At 31.5% G+C, this 23,437-nt stretch overlaps 1 protein-coding gene and 1 long non-coding RNA gene across 2 annotated transcripts in view; one reads left to right on the top strand and one right to left on the bottom strand.

Annotated features, from left to right (window-relative positions):
• LOC135193918 (uncharacterized) overlaps positions 1–9,792 on the top strand; it is a 569,995-nt gene extending 560,203 nt beyond the window's left edge. The window contains exon 2 of the long non-coding RNA XR_010309507.1: positions 9,727–9,792. This is a non-coding gene — a long non-coding RNA (uncharacterized LOC135193918). The remainder of the gene's footprint in view (positions 1–9,726) is intronic.
• The window catches only part of LOC113395510 (D-xylose transporter), a 56,506-nt gene that overhangs the window by 18,955 nt on the left and 14,114 nt on the right, over positions 1–23,437 (bottom strand). The gene's annotated exons all lie outside the window — the stretch shown is intronic.

Below are 23,437 nucleotides of genomic sequence, written 5' to 3'. Positions count from 1 at the left end.
TCCTACTAATATTACAATGACAACACCAAACACGAGAAATATTCAATTACAAACGACACAGAGACATTACATTAAATTAAGTCGTTGTAAACACTTTAACAATTATATAGACGTATTAAATGTCAGAAGTTTTTCTATAAATTAACATGTTACTAAGTTAAGCATAACGGCTATTTTTGACAAGTTAAGCGTTGCACTGACCCAAATAGAAGTAACAATTTAATCGTCCGTGTGTCCATTGTTCTGTCGTCTGCACGCCACTTATAGCTGACTTGTGTTTTTTTTTAATTTTTAAATCACAATCATACCAGTGTTTTTTTTTTTTTTAATAACATTATCATAGGCATTTACATGTCCTGTCGTATATGTAATTGTGGAATTAGACATTAGTGCATATACATGTTGCCGCATTATTATTTTTTTTTTTTATGAATTAATTAGGCACAGGCAAATGGCCCACCTGATGTTAAGTGGTCACCACCGGCCATATAAATTATCGCTGTAAGAAACAATACGTATATTCCTACGGTGTGCAGTGGTAAATATACTGTGGGTAGCGGTGACCGTGTACCATTAGGTGGTCTGTTTGCCGGCCCGCTTGACGATATATTTATATTTCTTCTTGGACTATAATTCCGGTTGAACGATGACGTTAATAGAATAGACAAAATTATATCTGCTGAGTTTCTTTCGCAAGTTTTATCATGTCTTAGTATTGACTGCTCCGAACCGGTGGTAGTTTTTACTTTGACTATGTATGAGTTAGTGTGATGCTTCTATATTTAAAAAAGTAATTTGAATAAGACTTTCTATGTAAGGAAGAGAAATGAATATAGGAGCAAAATATTGTCACCTATATTTTTTAAGTACATCGTTGAAATAAGTGCAATATTTTCATATTGTTTTTATTTTGTTTAAGAATTGTATATATTAATTCAAATAAGCAGTAAATCAATTGACGACATACGATAAATGTTAGATACAGACATTCTTGAATTGAATGAACTGGTACGAGGAAATTTAAGTTTAAAGAATAACTAATTTCTCCGTCATAGTTTTATCCAAATATATTTCCGTGATCTTCGTAAATCTCGAATACAGTTCCGTCAGATGTTTTGTAATAAACTATTGTGTCAGTATGATAAATATAACGTATCCGTAATATAATAAACAATACGTACATTAAAGAGTTGAGTCTATTCATAAGTCATGCGAAATGTCGATACTCAAGATTTGCATTTATTGCGCAACACTACAGTTGGAACCTTGTTTGCAATAGTTATTTTAATTTAATAACGTTATAAGTTAACAATGAGCCCCTTTTATTAGTTTAGTGATGGAGATGCTGAATTCAAGGCCTGGAAAGAATCAATAAAAAGTTCATACTATTTTTAGTTAAGGAATTTCGAAGTTGGTTTTGGTCACACTCCGTGCTTAGGTGAGCACGTAAATCCGTTCGTCTGTAGATGTATTATGTAAGAAGAAACTCAGAAGCATATCGTAGAACACGATCGTGAAATATCAGAATACTGTGAGCGACATTTGATTTATGGCGTATCACCGTAAGTTGGTTGTCAACATTTTACGTGTGAGATGCGAAGTTAATTCTTACAGAGTTGAGTTAGCGCATACTTTGCACGGGGTACATGTCAGTCACCTCCTCGTGTACCCTGGGCAAGGGGGCCGGCTTGAGCTTGCTTGTCGGCTAAGACTGGCGCACATATATATATATCTTCATAGCGACATCGGCAACAGTGGTTTTTTTTTCGTGAAGAAATGTATCAAGTTTATGAAAATCCTTTTTTTTGGCCGCGCATTGACTACGATACGTATACTTTTTTATCATTTTAGTTCGATTTCGTTTAACTCCGTGTTATTCGTACCGGAAGGTTTTTATTCTCAAATAGTTCTTTCAGATCATCGGCTTAGTCCCTTCTTTCCAATCGATGAAGCGTAATCAAATCCATTATACATTCCAAATTTATCGAAAGTTAGACAAGTAGATATATTTTATACACATCCTTAAGTTTCTTCAACCGTTTTTGTAGTTAGGAATAGGTATTAATGTAGGTATTGATTGTATGTATGACTATTAAAGTATATTTATGTTTATATTTCTCCTACAATCAAGATTTTAATGGCAGCATGAGTAAATTAATGTCTTATATATGAAGATTGATATGACATCTCGTGACATAAATTGAAACGAATTTTAGGTCGAAGTTATTAATATGTTATCATCATATAATATATGTTTTAAAAATCAGATTGTTACTATATCATAGAACATACTAAATGTAGGTTATTTCCAATATAAAGGTTTTTTTTGACTTTTTGTTTTATAATGTAATTTGAAAAACGAGCAAACGAGACGACTTTATTGTGGTCTTATAATACAAATGCCAAAAAAACGTATCTACTGATCTTTATATTATAATTTGATGTGAATCATCTTCTATCTTTCTTGTAAATGTCAACTTCATTAGCTAATATATAGTTTTATAACAATCTTAAGCGAATAGTTGAAATTCGAATACTATTTTTCGCATGTTTTTGTTTAGATGTCATTATCAATTGTTACAGACAAAAAATATAAATAGTTTTACGCCTGTCACATTTGACAGTTTGTTGACATAAAAAATGGCCGATAGTTGTGACCTTGACTCGTTCTAAAATGGTAATAAATCGGTGAACGTATCTCAATTTAAATCCTCCGTCGTGGATCATCGCTTCAAAAGGTCGGGAATCGTAATGATTTCTCGATAATCATTAAAAATATACTTCCTTATTACTTATTTTTTTTTTTATTATAATTGATTGCTATAATTAACATTAGTCTTAACCGGTTTGTGTTTATATAATAATAATGTATGATGTAATTGACAGATTTATATGAGTTTAAAAGTAATTAACTTTAAATATAAACAGAGCTGTCATAAAAATATCGATGACAGACAGTATAAGAATTTCTTGCAATGCCTTATCTTTTTTTTTACTTTTTTTCTTTATTTACTAGGTTTGATAGCTTTCTCCAAGCGCAATACGTATTAATCCAAATAAATAACTTTAACATTGGATTGACGCGATATCATTGGTCAAAATTTTCAAATATATATTCTGTAATGGCGTAAGGATGTCGGCGAAGTTGTTATCGGAACTTTGGGAGTAAAAATAAAGTACACTTAAGTAGTTAGCTGGAATAGTGTTGTATTATAAATGAAGTTATATTCATTAGGAACTGTTTATAGAGCATAATCTTTTAATAACAAAATCGTATGAAATACATATTTATTTATTATTACTCTTTCGAATGGAATACGTTATAGGTTATTCGATATTGAAATGTCACACGACACGTTTTCTTTTATTGCATATCGTATATATTTTGAGATTAAATATTAAGAAAAAATAAGCAGGCGAAAACATAGTGAAGCTAGTTCGTATTTAACCCACGATCTCAGTGTATGATCTACATATGTGTATCCTTTATCAGTATTTGATTGATTGATAACATCAAAATAAATAAAAATTCTGAATAAAAATATAAACAAGATATTACAACGTGTTAATATACCTAATATGTTAATTTTATTTTATTGCACATCTCGATCGCCAAGAGTCGTAATTGTGCTCTATTATGGCCATAAAATAAACCCTATATTTTACTTGTTATTTTATTTAATAATACTGAACTTGAGTTCGTTTAAAACAAAGAAAAATAAATTCATACGGGACTAAATACTTAATGCTTTTTTAAGTTAGTAGTAATTACTGCCATTCTAAATATTAAATCTTTTATTTAGCACAATAATATCAGGATCGATAAGTCTTAATTAAATGGTTGAATTATTTTTTGTGTCTATTCAGCCAATTTCTTAGATCTGTCAAAAGTTAAAACAAAATCTATTGTAACTACAGTTATATCAACCGTGACACACGTACCATAAGCAATACAGAAGAATTGGATCATCTTATTGTTTTTTTTAAGCACAGATTATGATAGCCTCCGTTTTGTAAAGATTTTTTTTATATAAAAAATATAAAGCCTTCGTAGGCATGAATAAATTTAAATTAAAGTCATATAACAATAACTTAATGCACTGTTGGCTTAATCGGGTTATTCTTTTTTTGTTTTTCCAATAAAAACGTTGTACTTCGCTGGTCAAGAGTTAAAGGTTACTGGCAACCTTGACATTGCTTCAGAATATCAATGTCATTGGTAAGTCATTGTTAATGTAGATCGTGACTATTGTTTCATCGACATGCAATAATCGTATATAAATTCGTAATACATTGAAATCTGCAGGAATTTAATTAAGATACATTTAATATTATTTTTGCTACTAGTAAATATTTATTATATTTTAATTGTACTGCTTAACAAAGGTTGGAAGCCCAATAGCATTGTCTATAGTCTATTTGATAATATTTTGTATATATGCTGCAAATTGTGATTACTAAGAGACAGGTGAAACCTGATTCATGGCTTTGGCATGGATAAATTTGGGGGTCCCACAGGGACCAATACTTGGTCCATTTATGTTCGTCATTTACGTAAATGACTTCTCAGCGCATATTGTAACAAACACGAAACATTAGATATCAAAGATTTCCTGATGTTAAATAACGTTTTTTTTAAATAGGTTATTTTGCTAAACAGTATTACTTTAGATATTTGTTTCTCAATCATCAGGAGATGATTAAAATGGTAGACCAGTGTATTGAATGCTTAACATTTTTTATTTTGATTATTATTAATTGCATTATTTTTCATTAATCATTTAGCCAAGACATAATTAAAAACAGGCACATCCATGCGATAATATATCATGATTATTATAATTCAATTAATTGTAATATTTATTATTATGTAACATCATAAATTGACGGTATATTAATGGTTTAAATAAGAGTTTATATTCTTCGCAGTATCGTTTGTCTATGGACCTTAATAATCAGGTGGAAAATAAGTTCTTTTAAATCAAAAAAGTATCGTTCATTCATTCGACATTCGTTCATAGTTAATATATTATTGATGCCTTCTACGATTGTATGATGTTTTATACAATCGTAGAAGGCTTTATTCTTGTGAAATTATAATATATTATGTGTATGTTTAAATAAATATATATATAGTATATTCATTTAAAACTACGTATTTAATGTTATATAGTTAAAGATATGCATAGTTCTATAAATATTCTAGTCGGGCTGTGTATCCGGCCGGCAGTAGTTAATTGTTGTGATATGAATTTTTATATATTTTAACTTGCTATGTACTATATATGTATTCCATATTACTTAGCATACTAGCTGATCAATTATTACATACATAAACATGTATTTATCTAGAACATTTGAAATGCATGGAATGATGTAAGGAATTGTTAATATTTTTTACAGCGCTAATGTCTATGAAATAAAGCTAAAAGCTATTAAATTTAACTAAACTAAGAATAAAAATTACAGTCTGTAATCCCACTGCTGGGTTAAGGCGTTTCCTTTTTGATTAGAAAGTTTTCAGCATGCTGCCCCAACGCGGCTTTGTGGATATACGATTTGTAGCCGAGCATGAAAAGAATAATAAACTCAAATTAAACACATGATAATCCAGTGGTGTTTGCTTGGACTTGACCTGCAATCATTGGTTAAGATTAAAGTCTTCTAACCGCTCTGTTATCTTGGCTCTGAATAGCTAGGTACTATTTTTGCAAATATACGTATAAATACTTCATTCAGAATCATTATACTTTTGAATTATTTCGTTTGTAAGTTTGGTTTTTTCATTGAATGCATTTATTTATCTGGTATAAACCGTAATTACAAATTTCTATATTGATAATATTGTTTCGAGTAAAACCACTTACTGTGATTAAAAATACTATATTAAAATATGTCTAATTAGCCTTAAGAATTATTGAGGTGTTTTACAACGGGGTCAAAAGTTCGAGGATATTTAGTATATATGTACAATAGCGCAGAAAATAATAATTAATAATACTGGCATATAATTGGCTACTTGAATGTGCCGCACTTGTACTTAACCTAGCGCACTACCTAAGTGAATCTACATGCAAGACTTCAAGACGAGTTCTAGTGAATATTAGATGTAAAGGTAAGACAATTATTTAATTGTTTTTTAATGGTGACATAGTTGCTTTAAATCATTTGTAAAAAGTAATATATTTTTTAAATACTAATTTATTGCCTTTTAAGTGGCATCATTAGAATTTCGATAAAAATCGAAAAAACATCAGGGATAACGACAACAATATTATATGATATTGATATCATTTGATTCATATCGATTTAAAATTATTCGATGGGCAGATTTGAGTTCATAAAATAATTTTAAAATTACATATAGTAGTTACATCGTATTTTATTATATTTGCTGCTGAATGAAGAATACGATCTAAATAAGAATGGGAACGTCAATGACCTTGACCCGACAAGAATCAATTGGCAAAGTACGGTTTGCAAAAAAATAAATTAAATGTAGTAGTTTCTAAAACAATTTGTTTTACCTGAATCAGTTTTAAATTTAAAACAGAAATCGATAAAATTTTGTAGTATAAAATATAGATTTGTATTATAATTTTAATTTGACAACATAATCTATAGAGCGACGTTTTAATGTTAAACTTTAATAAGCATATTAATAATATGCATCTTTTGAAATGTTTTATTATAAAATATTTTGACAAGGACAATTAAAGAGGTATTTGGGGTTACATTATATAATACTTAAATATTACTGTTAAGAATGCGAGGTTACTGGTGTTTTGAAAATTGTAAATTATATTTACCTATATTAATAAACATTTTACATATATATACATGTTATTTTAGTGAGTCGTGATTGGCCAATGGATAGCGAAAACATATCTACATATATATATTCAGCTACTAAGTTGCATGGGCATATATTATATTTTATTATTCAAGTGCTCTTAAATTAAAAAAAAAACAGATTATCAGGAACAAACATAGACAGACAGACATTTTTTTTAATTGTGTTAATATTATATTATATATATATATATATATATGTGTATATTTTGTAAGACGACTGAATTAAAAATGTTTGGAGCAATTCTGGATACAACTTTACCCAATTTATGCAAGATTTATTTTGATTATATCAAGAAAACATATTTCCAGTTTAACATATTTTCGGCAAAAGCGGGCAATATATATATATATATATAGGTATCTGCTCGAGGTATTACAATTCAGAATTACACAAGTAAAGATGTAATAGTTATTTTTGAAATGGAAACCTGATACGAACTCAACGAAAACTCTACGAATTGTAAAGTACCAATATCCAACACTATTCCGATGCAAATTCGGCTGTTCTTAACAAAATTAAACTTTAGCTAATACCTAACTTCTGACGGTTTATTACAGTTATGATACATTCTCGATCCAACTTCGATCGAATTGCAACTGGATCAACTGGCAACGATTACGTTTCAATTAGATTTCGGTTAACGTGCTTTTGGTGGTTATCTGTAAGATCTATTATCATGACTCCGGGTTGCTACAGATCATCTATTGAATGAAATCTTCAACTGGCCCTACTTTATTGGCGATTTTAAACCAGAAATCTGTGGTTTTATAATTGAAATATTTTTTTTTTAAGATTAGTTGAATGTCATTTGATTGACATTATCTGACCTTGTGCGTAAATTAAACAAGAATTCAAACATTAAAATTAAATAAAAGGCACGTGTCGATTTTATATAACAAATAATTACTTCCTATACATTTAGACGATTGTCGATAAATTAATAACAACTCATTAATGTCACACTTCTGGGCAAAGACACACAAGGCTTCAACATATATATTTTTTTAATCTTTATGCTCCTTTTGCTAATTGCAAAAAGGAACCTCAAGAAACCTCCTCCGACATGGTGGTCGGAGACCTTGTTTTCTAGTTCTGTTTTTATTCTCGTTTTATTTATTAGGCTTCAACATTAAGGGTCGATGGATTTTTATCGATGTATAACATCTTTCCCCTCACTTTCCTGCAATCTGTCATAATGATTTCGTGAATAGGGATAAAAGTGTATAACAGGAAGACGGCGAAGTGCGCCCTGTTTGTTTTGACGGTGCTAGAGTTGGCCATTAGAATACGAACCCAATTTCAGAAGGCATATAATGCTAACATTGCTTTTAACCAGGATGAGATGTCAGATTTTATACTTCATATGCTACTACGTCAAGATCTTTTTTTTATTCAGGCAATATTTGCAGGCTGGTCACCTGATGGTATATAGGTACTGCTGTCCAAAGACATTAAAGCTATCAGAAATATTTCCACCATTGACTCCAATGCACCACCAACCATAGGAACTAAGCCTGTATGTTGTGGATGTAGCTACACTGGCTCACGAACACTTTAAGCCGGAACACAATACAAAGAATTACTGTTTGGTGGTAGAAAATATTATCACTGATAATGAGACAGGTATCCCCAATTTTTCTCTTAACCGAATAGAACGAGATGAAAATTAAGCACACGAGAGATCTCATGATTAAATTAGCTTAAGATCTTCCAGGTCTATTTACTGTGCCACGTCGGCTCTTCGTGTAACATTAACTAGTATTTATAAATAGAAGTATCTCTTGACTGATTTGTTCGCATGGAAAAATTTGTACAATTGAGTGCTTTACGTCAGCAAGCATTGGACTGCTTTAGTTTTTATTCATATTCGTAACAATAACATGATCCGGGAAGACTCTTTGAATAGAAATAACTTGAATGAAGTCCCCGAGTTCAGAAATGAAACAACGCTTATAATATTTGATTTTAATGAATGTATTTTGTTACTACATAATAATAATGTTATATCATTATGATACAACAAATATACGCAGAAGAAATGTTTGCCCGAACAACACTTTCGCTTATAAGATTTGGTCAAGGAATATGTTACAAATATCATATCACTTTAACAATTGGTTAATAAAATCACAAGTCAGTTTGTTGGATTGTTCAGCTTAGAATATTGAACATGATCAATGAGCATACCAAACTCAAATGTTATGGAAAATTAATCATCAACAAAGTATAAAGTCGTACAGATTGCAGTTGATGCCAACAGACTATTCAACGTTGCCAAGTGAAATTAGTTACAAGCTTAGTTAAATTATTATTTGGCAAAATAAAAGATCGATGTTAAAAGATTTGTTCTTGAGAATCATTTATAATTCATGTTATACTCAAAAGCGAAGGACAATAACACGTTTCGTAAATAATTTTGAAATATTTAAATTCGACAATCTACAGTGAAGTAGCATGGTTTTTGCTGTGATATTTCCTTATCAGTTTAATCCACACAGTGTGACATTCATATGCTGTTTATATATAACTGTTAAGAACGGAAGTTTACAAAATATAAGTGAACTACGAAAAGTCAAGGTTGAGTGGCCAGTTACTATGTAACCAAATACTAATATTTTTATTGTAGTGTTCCAATTTAAAGATGAGAGGTCAGCGACATCAGAGCATAAGACTCTCCTCACGTAATGTATGGTGTAAGAAGTACCAGTGTATATATGCTTCTTGACTTCCAGGCAGGAGACATAACGTACATATATTTAACTAACATGACTGTATTTTTAGATGTTGAAAAAGAGTAACTACTGAGTTTTTTGCCGGTTCTTCTCGGTAGAATCTACATTCCAAACCGGCGGTAGCTTTACTTTAAATAGATTGTTAAATGACGATTCAAAAGTGCTTGTAGAAGCCTACTTGAATAAAGTATATTTTGATTTTGATTTTGATGTTGGCCACGCCCTGTCAGATAGAATATTCTGCCCTACTAAACCAAATAAAAAAAAAATAAGCAAACTAATTATAAAAACTTAATGATATCTCATTTAAGGAGAAAAAATATCGTTTCTATTTGATAGAATGCGTAAAATTAGTTTCTAATTAAATCGAAATAAGGGCGTTCTAATATTTTATGAGAAATATGGTTATAAACACGGAAATGGTTCATGTCACCTTGGATGTTATTAGTTTCGCCATAACAGCTTAGATCATTTGCATAAACTCAATTTTGAAGGCAATATCTAAGATCCGTTAAATCGCGGTCGTATTATTCACGTCAATTAAGTTTAATATAAACGAGCTTTTCCAGTGAATTTGCTAACCTTCGCTTAGGTGTACCACAATATTAGGTGGAAATATCAGTTTTAATGAAATTAAAATAATCAAAAAGTTTCTATATCGAAGTTTTTAATTTTAATTGAAATAAATTATTTAAACTAATATTAGGAACTTGAATTTAGTGTACTTACTCAGTCACATTTATAAAAATAATGTATGTATGTATTGACATACATCGTCATTGTTAAGGTCAAGCGGAGAGGAGATAGTGCGTAGCATTTTTACAGATTTTCCACGGACAGATTGCTTAATTTTTGTTTGAGTTAAAAGCTTTTTCTTATCGAAGATAATCACTGATTTTTATATTTATAATTATTTGTCTATAATATTTTTTCTATTCTGAACTAATAACTATTTTTATAAGGTGTGTATACATTGTAATGGATAGTTAAAAACAGTTACCCATTTGTGACCAAGACCTTCGTGTCACGACGTACAAATGTATTTTAAAGGAAATCAGCATTGAACTAACATACTTGAATGATTTCTGGATAAAAAAATATATTAAATTGTAAATAAGCATAAAAGATTTTTTGGAAGCGTTCGATAACGCATATCAAGTCTACGAATCGTTCATCCGATTGAAACTTTTTATAGTATTTGTTGGCGGGTGCCAAAGCATAAAGGTAGGTATCTAGTGTAGCATAATCAACATTGAATGGATAGTTTAGATAAGTATTAATTAGAATTTAAATAGGGCATTATTTGGTTTTATATGTACACACACAAACAATAAATCTTTATAAAATATAACCAATGTATCAGTATACGCTTTTTCCTTGAAATCTTACCATTTCGGACACGATCGCTTCTCAATGGAGATTAAACATCTGTGTGGGAGATATTGTACATGCAAACGCAGGTGTCAAGTACACCTGTGTCCTTCTTCGCTCTTACAAGTCAACCTATTCAAGTTCCGTTGAAGCTTACATAGTGATCAGTTGGAAGTTGGATTAGTAAAGTACTTGGAAACCCGGTCTCTTTGTGAAAGCCCGTCTGGGTAGGTACTACCAACTCATCATAATTATATTCTATTGCCAAGCAGCAATTATGGTTAAGTTTCGGCTTCAAGGGTGAGTGAGCCAGTGTAACTACAGGCATAATGAACATATGATCTTAGTTACGTGGTTGGTGGTGCATTGGCGGAGTAAGGAATGGTTACTATTTCTTATAGCGCCAATTTCTTCGCGCGGTAGTGAGTTAGTAATTAGCATCAACATACGCCCGCCTACCAATGATATATATAAAAAAATGCGTTGTTTGTATACGGTATATACATTGCTTTATTAAATTTTACTCCGGGAAACGTTGTTTGTTTACTAAATAGCTATTGAGATTCCATTACGTTGTAATCATCTTAAGTGCATCTTACTGATGTGTGGCACGCTTCTCTGAAAGATATACTGGAGAAATTACCTATGTTATGAAATTAGCAAACTAAACTTGATTTTGTTTGTCCGAACGTAATACTTCAACAAACAACAACAGCATAAACACAGATTTATATATTTCTAACTTAAAGAATGAACGAAATTTCATATTCACCCATTTAACCCCTTTAGGAGATGAATTTTCAAAACTCTCTTAGTGCTTACCTATATTCCATGAGGGATTCCCGTGCAAAATGTAATCCTATTAGACCAATCAGTTTAGAGTATCCGTAGTATGTCAGTTATTTTAAAATTTTATTAAGTAGATTATTTATCTTTGCTTTTTTTTATTTCAAGTAAAAGTAAAGGCAAAGGACTTTTGAAAGTGACCGTCATTTTTTTTTTTGTTTTTATTGCCGTCAACTCTGACCTTGGTACCACGATGTACTATTTACATTTCGTGATTACAAAACAATTACTTTATTTTACGGTAGAATAAACCTCGGGCTATGTATAGCGGGAAATGACTTCGGGGAAATTCGCTATGGCTCGTAATCATGTTAGGAGTTGCGAGGGTGATGTTAAGGTTCTATTAATACTTTTTTACAGTTTTAAGCAAAAATCCAAACGGTTCCCTATATAAATCCATAAGTCTATCGACTGAACAAATACTAACCATTCCTTACGACGGTAATACACCACCACCCTTGGAAGCCAAGTTTTTGTCCCTTGTGCCTTTATTTACACTGGTTCCGTACCCTTCAAATCGGTAAAATACTATGTATAGTTATTTTTTTGAATTTAGGGACCGGTTGGTACCTACCCAGATTGGCAAGCAGAGAACCCCATCGCCTGTAAATAAGTAAGATTCGGTCGTAAAAATACATCGATAGTTAGAAAACCAGGGCTACATTATCGTCTAAGCGTAATGAAGATCTCTTAATCGATTTTCACCATGGCGGCTATTCCCATGGGATATTAGCTAACTACGCAGGACGCATTATAGTACAGCAGTGAGCGAATACAAGCGCGTCCTCTATTCCATTGCTCTAATTATCAGATGGGGTGGCCAATCCGACACAATTGGAAAGGTTTCAGAAGCAGGACTTCTTTACGTGCTTTTTAAAGGGGCTGTATTGTAATAAGTTAGTGCCCTATCTGTAATGATACAATCTGTATCATTATATTAGTGAAAGTTAAGAATCGAGCAGTACAGTGTAAAAATATATGACTCGACTGTAGGCGAATGAACAATATCGAATCATAAACATTCCAGGCAGCCCTAAGGGACTGTAGGCACTGTCACGTTCTAGTCTAGACTTGATATTTCTATTGGGAATTCCTCGAGTAATAGTTTTTCTTTGGTCCTATCCGAGGTCTGAAACACTTGATACTGAATCTTTTATTCATCTCTTCTTATATTTTGGTGCTTGCCTGGATATGAATCAGCGATTTTCGGTTAACACATGGACTGTGTTCACTGGACCATTTCGATCCGTGAAAAAATATGAAAATAATATTTATAAATATCTAATTAGTAAAACCATGTAATTTTACAGGTAATGGACTATATTTGATATCTATAATATAACTATAATAATTATATTTATTACTTGTTAAATGATAATTTATATTAAAACAAGAGGCATCCTTATCTTGAATTGGCACTATTTGTGTGACGTAATATGTCTGTATAAAACGTAAACTAATTTGAACTTGACACGTTAAATTAACGAGTAGGTACGACTAAGTCAGTTCTGAAACAAGAAATAAGTATTTTTCATATCATATCACTAATAACGAGGTACAATGTTGAAAACTAGCGACCATAAAAATACCTAGGAAAGATAAATCCTTATTAAAAAGAATTCTGCATTTAAAACTTTATAATTTGACTAAATTAACCTTTAATAATAATATATTAATTATTTTGAGTGTACAGAAGAAAATTAATTAATTTATGAAATTAAACAATCATAATCTGAGCTAGGTAAAAAACCTGCAGTAAAATCATAAATAAATTAGCCTACAAACAAGAACTCAGAAATAATAATAATTAAGTTCGGTGATAGGCGTGATAGAAGCCATATTGTCACAGACATAATTAACATATTTTTAATTCTGACTCATTTATTTTTGCAAAACTGAGCGACGATTTAAAAAGTTCAAACGTCAGATATGGCGTAAAATGTTTTTTGTTTGATATTGTTAGGCATATGGATCAACTGATGGTAAGTGGTCGTCACCACCTACAGACATTGGCGCTGTAGTAAATATTACATCGCCAATGCACCACCAACTTAGGGAACTAATATGTTATGTCACTTATGCCTGTGGTTTCACTGGCGCACTCATACTTCAAGCTGGAACATAATAACACAAATTTTTGTTGGGCGACAGAATATCTGATGATTGGGTGTCACCTACCCAGACGAGTTTGCGCAAAGACGAAGTAAATATAATTGAAACTTTAAGGATACCTGCGAAGCTCCTGGGCATTATATTTCCATTCAAATTAGGATTAATCGTGACCTCGTCGTATTGTTTGTATTGACACAGATATTAAATAGGCACATAATATTGTATTATCATAATGCTTTCCTCGTATTAAAACAAGGGCATTTCAAAATGGGACAGGAACTCGTTTAGCCTCGGTACGAGACATAACAGGCAGTTTAAAGGTTAAATTCAGGAGGTGACAATTAAACTGTGATTATACGTTATCATAACGCTAAATGTAATGATTCGAGTACATTCTAAACTAACCTTGTTCACTTGATTATTATAGTTTTTAGTATATTTACATGACTACGTATAAGATTCGATTGAAATTCGGATAGTGAAATTGGTAGATATTTAAATATGGCTCTGTGCAGGCCCGTCTGGAAGGTCAGTAGAGATATTCTGAAAGAAGAAACTCAAATTCTCATTCTCTCTTTAAAAAAAAAGACATTTACTGTAATAATTATAAAATTTATAGGATATATGTACATATCAAAATGGCGTATCCTAATAAGTCGGTTGTCAACATTTCACAATACGAAGTGAATTCAATATAGCACTGCAGTGCTGCTGTGTTTTGGCTTGATAGTTGAATGAGTCAGTGTAATTTACAAGAGATATGATACCATAAGGAGCGGCAACTCCAGCCATAAAATATTACACGGATTGTCATAGTCCTGAAGAATCATATGGCAATACCAATAGAATCTTATGGTTTTAATAGAATTAATAGAATTGTGTGCCGTATTTTTAGATATAACGGGGGCAGCAAGACGAATTTCAATATTTATAGTTTACCGTAATAAAATCGGTATTTTTTTTAATGATGCGGAATATCATTACATTACAGCCCCGAGCTTTATTTTGTTATTTTGTTACATAGTTGTGCCTTCGGATTCATAGTTGTCATTATGTTCATCCCGGTTACACTTATATTTAGTCTCAATATTTCAAAGGCTTGCACATCTCGTGACGTAAAGTTGTCAACAAATATTTGTAGGATGCTGTTTAATTTTTCTAATTTGATATCTCTTTTAAAGACTTGACGTTACAAACAAATTATAAGATTCTATTGGTATTGCCATATGATTTGCTAGTTGAAAAATAAAAATCAGTAACGTCTGAATTAACTAATATAAAATTTAACAAATTATTTTAAATAACATTTTTTATACGTCAAAAAAATTGAATACAAAATTATCAAGACGCTCAAATTATTAAAATTAAAGTTGCAATTTGTAGGTTTGATAGAAGTATTCTTTCTAGAGGAGTTTAGGATACGAGTTTAGAATTTTAGGAGACGAGAGGATTCTCATCAAAATTGGTATTGCACTTAGTTTCGCCAAAGTCTAAGCGATAAATTTAGAAAATATTTTTTATAAAAATAATACAAATGAACACTTCCAAATCATTTTTTTTATATCAGATGGTAACTAGGACGAGGATGAATTTAGGTCAATGCTAAACGATGGTTAAATTATAATTTATTTATTTTTTAAAAGGAAGGTATGTTGAAAATAGGTCGCTAGATTTCCACGCGTCAAACTGATGAAAATGGAACTTCCTTTTGTAAGGATGAATTTACACTAGGATATTGTGCTGGAATTTAGACAATATCAATACCGAAAGTCAATATTAACTTCTTACAATTCCTACGCGTTTTTTTATTTATAATATAGACTTTTGTTTCTGTTAAATTTTCCACTGGACAAATGATAAGATGATGAATTTAAAACAAGAAGTCGCGCACTACGGATCTGTCTTTTTTTTGTAAGAATAAAAAACAGTGTAATTTATTTATTAATACCAGGAGCACAGACGCTCACAGAAGTTAATTATTTTTTATGTAAATTATCTATTGCCGCGCCTCCGGGTAAAGATCATGCCTCTTTTTTTTATGTTTTTCAATATTATTGTGGATTTAATTTAATTTTAAATTACTTAAATAGTTATCGATTTCGATATTTCATACTTGGCGTTACGACATTTTTATTTATATAACTAATGTCACGCCTCCGTTAACATCGGTAAGTTACATAAAAGTAGATTAGTAGAGTATAACGAAAAATTCGACTAATTTGTATTTATGATACCAGGAGCGCAGTCGTTTACAGGAATTCATTTTATTTATTCTACATATTTAAGTAACATTGTGCCTCCATCAAATCTGTTAATTTTAAAATGTAGGTCAACAATACTTTCAAAGACCAAGGGTAATATTATTTATAGTACTATTTTATATGCATATGAATAATTAAATAAATTATGTTTAATTATACATTTGTTTATCATCAGAGCTTACTATAAAAATGTCAGCCTCGAGTTAAACAAAACATTTAAAATCCGTTGAAGTTAATATTGTATCAGTTATTTAATATCGGTATAATAAACTATTTAATTTATTGGTAGGGCTAGCAGTGCTGTTTTGTAATACGTTGAATATTTCCTTATAGTGTTACGCTATTATAATACGTATATTCTTTTAAATTATAATTGTCGCTCGCCGATTGGTCAAAATTGATTTGCCAATAATAAGACATCTCATGCGCCACCAACCTTGGGAACTAAGATGTTATGTCCCTTGTGCCTGCTGTAACATAGGCTCACCCAAACAGGAATATAACAATACAAACTGTTGCTGTTTGCTGTGCTGCTGTAGGTATCTAATGAGTGGGAAATATGCATAAAAAGTAGTACAGTTTTTGCTGTTAACATATTAATATACAGATAGAATCAATGTCGCTTATCACCTTCTGATATTCCCGAACGTATTCTGCGCTGAGTATCGACTTTGTAATAACAGAATAGCCCTATTTTTCAGCGAACTTGACGAAATACATTCAAATAAATTCACGTCACGTTAAAAAAATATATCAATTAATCCAATTTAAAAAATCACCTCATACTCGTAGATACACATACTAAGAGCTCCTCTAAATTTGAACTCTTGTGTTAGTGTACTTGTGTTTGATATATATATATTTTTATGTTTTGTAAAAACCAAGTGACAAAAATAAATCGTAACATGTTATATGAGTTACCGATGATATAGAATTTGTGCCCATCGCTGCTCGTTGGTAAATATGTGAATAATTACTCAATATATTATTTTAATATAAAATTAAACATAACGACAAACACCTAAATCAATCTCATATGATTACTAGGGTTGTCCTAAAATCTGAAGGAAAAAAACCCGTGCTTTATATTCAGGATCGAATATTTAGTCCATATACCGTTAAGTAAAACCCCATTCCACGACCAATTCACTAATCAGATATTAATCCATTATGTATTAGAATAGCGCGTAATACACTCAAGTGCCTTGTTAGCGTGTTTAGAAGATATACAAACAATGTGTATAATATCAAAACTCGTACACAGACAACCACACGTGTCAGAGAACTGGGCCAAGGTCGCCGCGATGAATCTGCAATCGATACAATCTCTGATGTTACATTACTCTATATGTCTAAATTGTTGATTTCTAATTCGCTACATATTCTGCTTCGATATTTTTATTAAATATATATATAAAAAATAAAAAATGTAATTTGAGTTCATATTATAAAACAAAGTTAGTCCGCCTCTGTACCTTTGCCTGACCGTGATCAATTAAAAAAAAACTACGGAACGGAATTTCGAACGGTTTTCATCAATCGACGAAGTGATTCATGTGATAGATTTAAATGTATATTGATGACGTATGACGAAGATTATTGAAGATGTCGGAAAAATCATAACGAATGCAAAACAATTGAGTTTATAATATAAAACTTTTTTGAAGATTTATATTATAAATGCGAAAGTAACTCTGTCTGTTCATCGTAACAATAAACAGTAATTAAACTAGGAATCTGATTAAATAAAATAAAAAAAATAATGACGAGAAGTCGCGAAGAATAGTTATAGTATGAAGTAGACGAACGTTAGGAATACTAATTTCCGATCGCAATTGTTATTCTAATTTTAAAAGAGGTTAAATTCTCGGTAGGATCCTTCCGAAACGGTACAGCTTATACTTTATACTCTCTGCGTCATTGAGATTTTTTTTTAATTAATTGAGTAACGATTTTTTATTTTCAAATAAAACCAATGAAGGTTTCCGCAGGTGTGTATTTATCACTAGCTGAGTTCCATAGTTTTATCGACATTCGAATTTCGAAAAATTTCAATTTGTTTTTTTTTTTATATAACAGGCAACGTGGTCACCACTGACATAGATATTGGAATATAAGAAATTTTAACTATTTCTTACATTGCTAATCAGTCACCGATGTTGGGAACTATAATGTTGTGTCCCTTTTGTCTGTAGTTATATACGTATAGTGCCTTGCTTAACGATATTTTGGAACACTTCATATAATTAACTACTTATTTACATTTTTTAAATATTTACTCGTTTTGAATGACCATCAACCGGACAAAACCTGTATGTTTGTGTGTATAAACTACGTTTATAGTGCGCCAGCCACATAGTGAAATATTTCGTAACATTAATGTCCAAATCAATATCGAGGTGATGTTAATTTATCATATGCGTTATTTCGGGACTTGATCTCTAATATAAATTTACTTTACTGTTCTACTAGGTATTCGATTATTTATAATTCCCAATTTTGGGTTATTTTTAAACGAAATGCGGTATTTTTCATTTAACTTTACCTACTTTTTCTGCCTCGTAATCCCTGGAGTTCGTTCCAGCTATTTTTCAAATTTAGAATGTGTAAATTCTATGTCATTTTCTAAGATTAATTAAATATGGTTGGTGATTGCTCAATGCGAATTCCATCGACTTTACGATAGCACATTTTGATTGGTCATTTTGAATTTGGAAAACCATTCAAAAATTTAAATCTTTTAACCTCTAGTCTGTTCTAATTTCAAAATAAAAACCAATGCCATTGCCATATTATTTTGGATATCTTTGTTTGATTTGACGATCTTTTATCTCCCAAAAACCTTTTGAACATCTGGAATAATATAATATTATATACCTACATAGTTTAGTTGGAAAAATACCGTATTATACCAAATTTGACTGATATAATTCTAATATTATGAAGAGGTAAATTTTGTTTATATGTATGCATGTGGTAATCTCAGGAACGAATGATGAAAAATTATAAATATGTATTCACTGGTAGTATTATTATTTCTAAATTGAATTAAAAAAATAATTGCACCTATGAGAAGCCGGGGCGGGTCGCTTGTATTTAAGTGTAATAATCTTTTTATACGTTTTGAAGGGAAACCAGAGTTCCACCAACTCGCATTGGAGCAGCGTGGTGGAATTTGCTCCAAACCTTCTCAAAGGGGAGGAGGCCTTAGCCCAGCAGTGGGATATTTACAGGCTGCTAATGTATGTGTGTATGTAAATCTTTTTATAGTCTGTTATTGTATGTTCTCAGCGATGGATTACCTAAAATGTATTACGTAAAAACACGACCTCGGTAAAGTTTTTTCTTAACATTAATCCTTTAATACTGTACTGTCAGTCCTATTTGAAAACAAATACCATGTTTATCAAGGAGTCCTATTTAACCTCGCGGAACAATACTAATAATCGAAGTTTTGCTACGTTTCGCTATGAATGTATATTGAGAACTAATTCTGTAACTCACTCACAGTGATGCGCTATTTGGATGCGATGTGTTAATTATTTCATTTAAATTTCTGACATTTCACGATCGTGATCTGTGAGTTTCGAGTTTGTTCGTATTGAATAGCTCTACATATCTCATTCAAACGCATTTTTTTTTTGTAATATCGGTAGGTGGACGAGCAAATGGACAATGGCGCTGTAAGAAATATTAACCATTCCTTACATAACATAAAATAACCAATGCTCCAACAACCTTGGGAACTAAGATGTTATATCCCTTGTGCCTGTTACACTGGCTCAGTCATCCTTCAAACCGGAATACAACACTACTGAGTACTGCTGGCGGCTGGCTTGGCGGTAGAATATTTGACGGGCTTGCACAAAGCCCGACCAGCAAGTAAATCTATCACAGTTAGTGTGATCAGTCTCTATGTAAATTAATGACTTTATGATATTAGCAATGTGATTTATTTTAACATATAATTTCCGCGCAACATCAATGTAGTCACGAAGTCGCGTGTTTCGTGATAACATCTTGGCGTGCGAAGGAATTTATAATTCAATCTTTGAGCATACAGTGACCTTTCTTATTGATTTTATTAATTATATATCAATTTAATGATTGGAAGGCCAATGACTTGGCCTCGAATCCCTGGACGGAACATTATTTATAGGCTTTTTCTGTTAAAAATGTTGAAATATTTACGTTCCCGCACCTCTAAAAGAAATCCTGAACTCTCTCCGTGTATCTAAGATTATGAGAGCAAGGTCACAGAATGTGTAGCGGCTTGTCTGAACCGAACATTCATGAACTAATTATAAATGATTAATAAACTTAAAATCATAATGTTTTCTTGATGTGTATATATTTTTATGATATCAAAAGTTGGAAAGGCATTTGGGTGACTTGAATGTAAGTGATCACCAGTAGCCCATAGACAATGACGATAAGAAATATTATTTTTATTAAGGAATGATTATTATTATATTTATTGAATCTTTATTAATATTAACTATTCATTATTTCAACAATGCAACACCAACCTTGGAAACTAAGATGTTATGTGCCTTATGCGTGTAGTTACACTGGCTCACTCACCCTACAAACCGCAACTCAATAACACTGAATGGCGGTAGAATACCTGATGAGTGGGTGGTAGCTATACAGACGGGCTTGCACAAGCCCTTCCAAACAATAGAAGTATATCATTTAATTTTCGACGTATCATTGATTACTACTAAGGTTTACTATTTCATATGAATGAAGCGTTAACACGTTGAAGCGTAGTGTCATTGGACGTCGTGTCGTCCTTGGTGAAGTTACTTCAAGTTTTTGCTACTTATAATGTGGCATGTTCAGAGCGAGATGGAATATAATTATTACTAGCGACTTGCCCCGGCTTCGCCCGTGTGCAATGCGAATACTAAATATACTACAGAATGTCTTACAACACAGTTCACAGTTTTTCTGTCATTAGACCATACAAACCGCTATGACCCTGCGTTTTAAATCTGTAATATCTTCGAAAATATTCATTTAAATTATAGGCAATATTGATCTTTATTAAATTCACAATGTATTTAAGGTACTTAATTGGATAAGGATCAATGCTGTATTGCTTAAAATCGCTTCGAAAATAAGCCATTATTTCTCGTAAAAACTACAGGATAAAAAAATGGTTATTGTGTGCTATTCCTAAGAGATACACATAATCAGTATGGACTTTTTTGAAGACCTTTATAAGGTGTACAATACTGTAGTACATTCTTTTAATCTATCTCGTAGAGTTCAGCTAGCGTTTGCAATGTAAGCGCAAAAAATGCCTTTATTAACGACATAACTTTAGAAACCTCTAAAATTATCAGTGTTTCTCTACTATATTGTACATGTATTATACATATAAACCTTCATTTTGAATCAATCTATCTATTAAAAAAAACCGCATCAAAATCCGTTGTGTAATTTTAAAGATCTAAGCATACACGGGGACAGACAGACGGTAAGCGACTTCGTTTTATACTATGTAATGATGTTGACTTAATGTATGTAAATAATTGGTCATACTTCTATTGAAAAGGGCATTGTTTAAAATTAAACGAGTATAGCAAAATTTGCTACGAGTAGTGTTGGGTATATTGTGAGATTATTTCGTATTCAAGTAGTTAATTAGAATATTAACTTATTATATTAAAAATGGGAATTTGAGTTTGTGTTGTCAGGGGAAAACAAAATTTGCCCTCCTCCACTCACGCGCAGAGAGAGCCGCGCGTGTCAACTGCAATTTATCATGTATTTTTAAATACATTATACAAAACGAGTTGAACTTAATTTTAGTTCCTTGACCGGAAGTTGTGACGTCATCGCGTTGACACGATAATTAATCGAAATGTGCTACAAATTACATCATCTAAGTGATTTTGCAAGAAGACTTCAACTTCTTTAAATAATGTTTTGTTTGTACGATCGAGCAGAAACTTTAAAACGTTGAAAGTTTTAAATTGAAATAATAGGCATTGCAGAATATGTCATTAGCTTGTGTAAATAAAAAAAGAAACAAATTAGCGAGTGTCAATGTCACTTTCTGTCAGTTTATTTCCGTGTAGCGCGAGGTCAATAGTCTTGGTCGTTTCGATTTGTGACTGCACTCGTATCTGAAAAGTATCGGTCGCACCTGCCTGGATTCGCAGGGATAGTACTACGTTTGAATATCTGTCTATCTATTTGAACGCAATACACTACCAAACTACCGAACGAATTTTCATTATTTTTCACTACCATTAGTGATTCATAGGGATGTTTAGATGTATATATACATTACAACTTTATTTAAATCGGCTGTGATTTAATGATGATTGTTAGAACGCGTACATCTAAACCGATGATTGCGGGTTCAAACCCAGCAAGCACCACTGAATCTTCATGTGCTTAATTTGTGTTTATAATTCATCTTGTGCTCGGCGTTGAAGGAAAACGTCGTGAGGAAACCTGCATGTGTCATATAATTTCAACTAAATTCTGCCACATGTGTACCAACCAACCCACATTGGAGCAGCGTGGAGGAATATGCTCCAAACCTTCTCCTCAAAAGGAGAGGAGGCCTTAGCTCGGCAGTGGGAAATTTAAAGGCCGTTAATGTTGTTGAAAAATGTTTTTTAAGTCGTCGGTAAAATTATAACGACTGAACGGAAATACGTAAATCTAAGGTTTATTTTATCTTATTTTATTTTTCGATTGGAATAGGTTATACATATATTACAACATATTGCCTAAAACATTAATATTATTAAGAAAAAAATGTGTCAAGTATCAAATCACTTAATCCTGCTCTAAATAATGTAGATACATAGATTATTTACGTTGTCCTTGTGTGGTTAAGTAAAATATTAATGTGTGCCGACAATGTAGGCGGTTGTCACGTTCAAACCGGACTTGGCTCTACTTACATAAGCTTAAAGCTTCCGTGTACATGATTATACTGAACGTGTTTTTCGCATTTTTTACAAACAATATAGTTAATAGTCAACGAAACATATGTTAAATAATTTTTTTTGTTGAAAATATAATTTGTTTAGGTAGATAACTTCGACCAGTTTTGAATTGTTATGTTACAGATAACCTTTTTTAAATAAGATAAAAAATGTATGTACGATGATTTTTTTTATGAATTTCGTCAACGTTCGGTCAAAGGAGAATCAGTTAACCGATTTACAGAACACTGTATGAAATATTCATTTAAGTAAAGTAAAAGTACGAATTAATGAGCATATTAAGAT

Source organism: Vanessa tameamea, chromosome 21, assembly GCF_037043105.1.
Source record: "Vanessa tameamea isolate UH-Manoa-2023 chromosome 21, ilVanTame1 primary haplotype, whole genome shotgun sequence".
Taxonomy (NCBI): Eukaryota; Metazoa; Arthropoda; class Insecta; order Lepidoptera; family Nymphalidae; genus Vanessa; species Vanessa tameamea.
The sequence above is the reverse complement of the archived record's forward strand: the minus strand, read 5'-3'. Positions and strand labels throughout refer to the sequence as shown.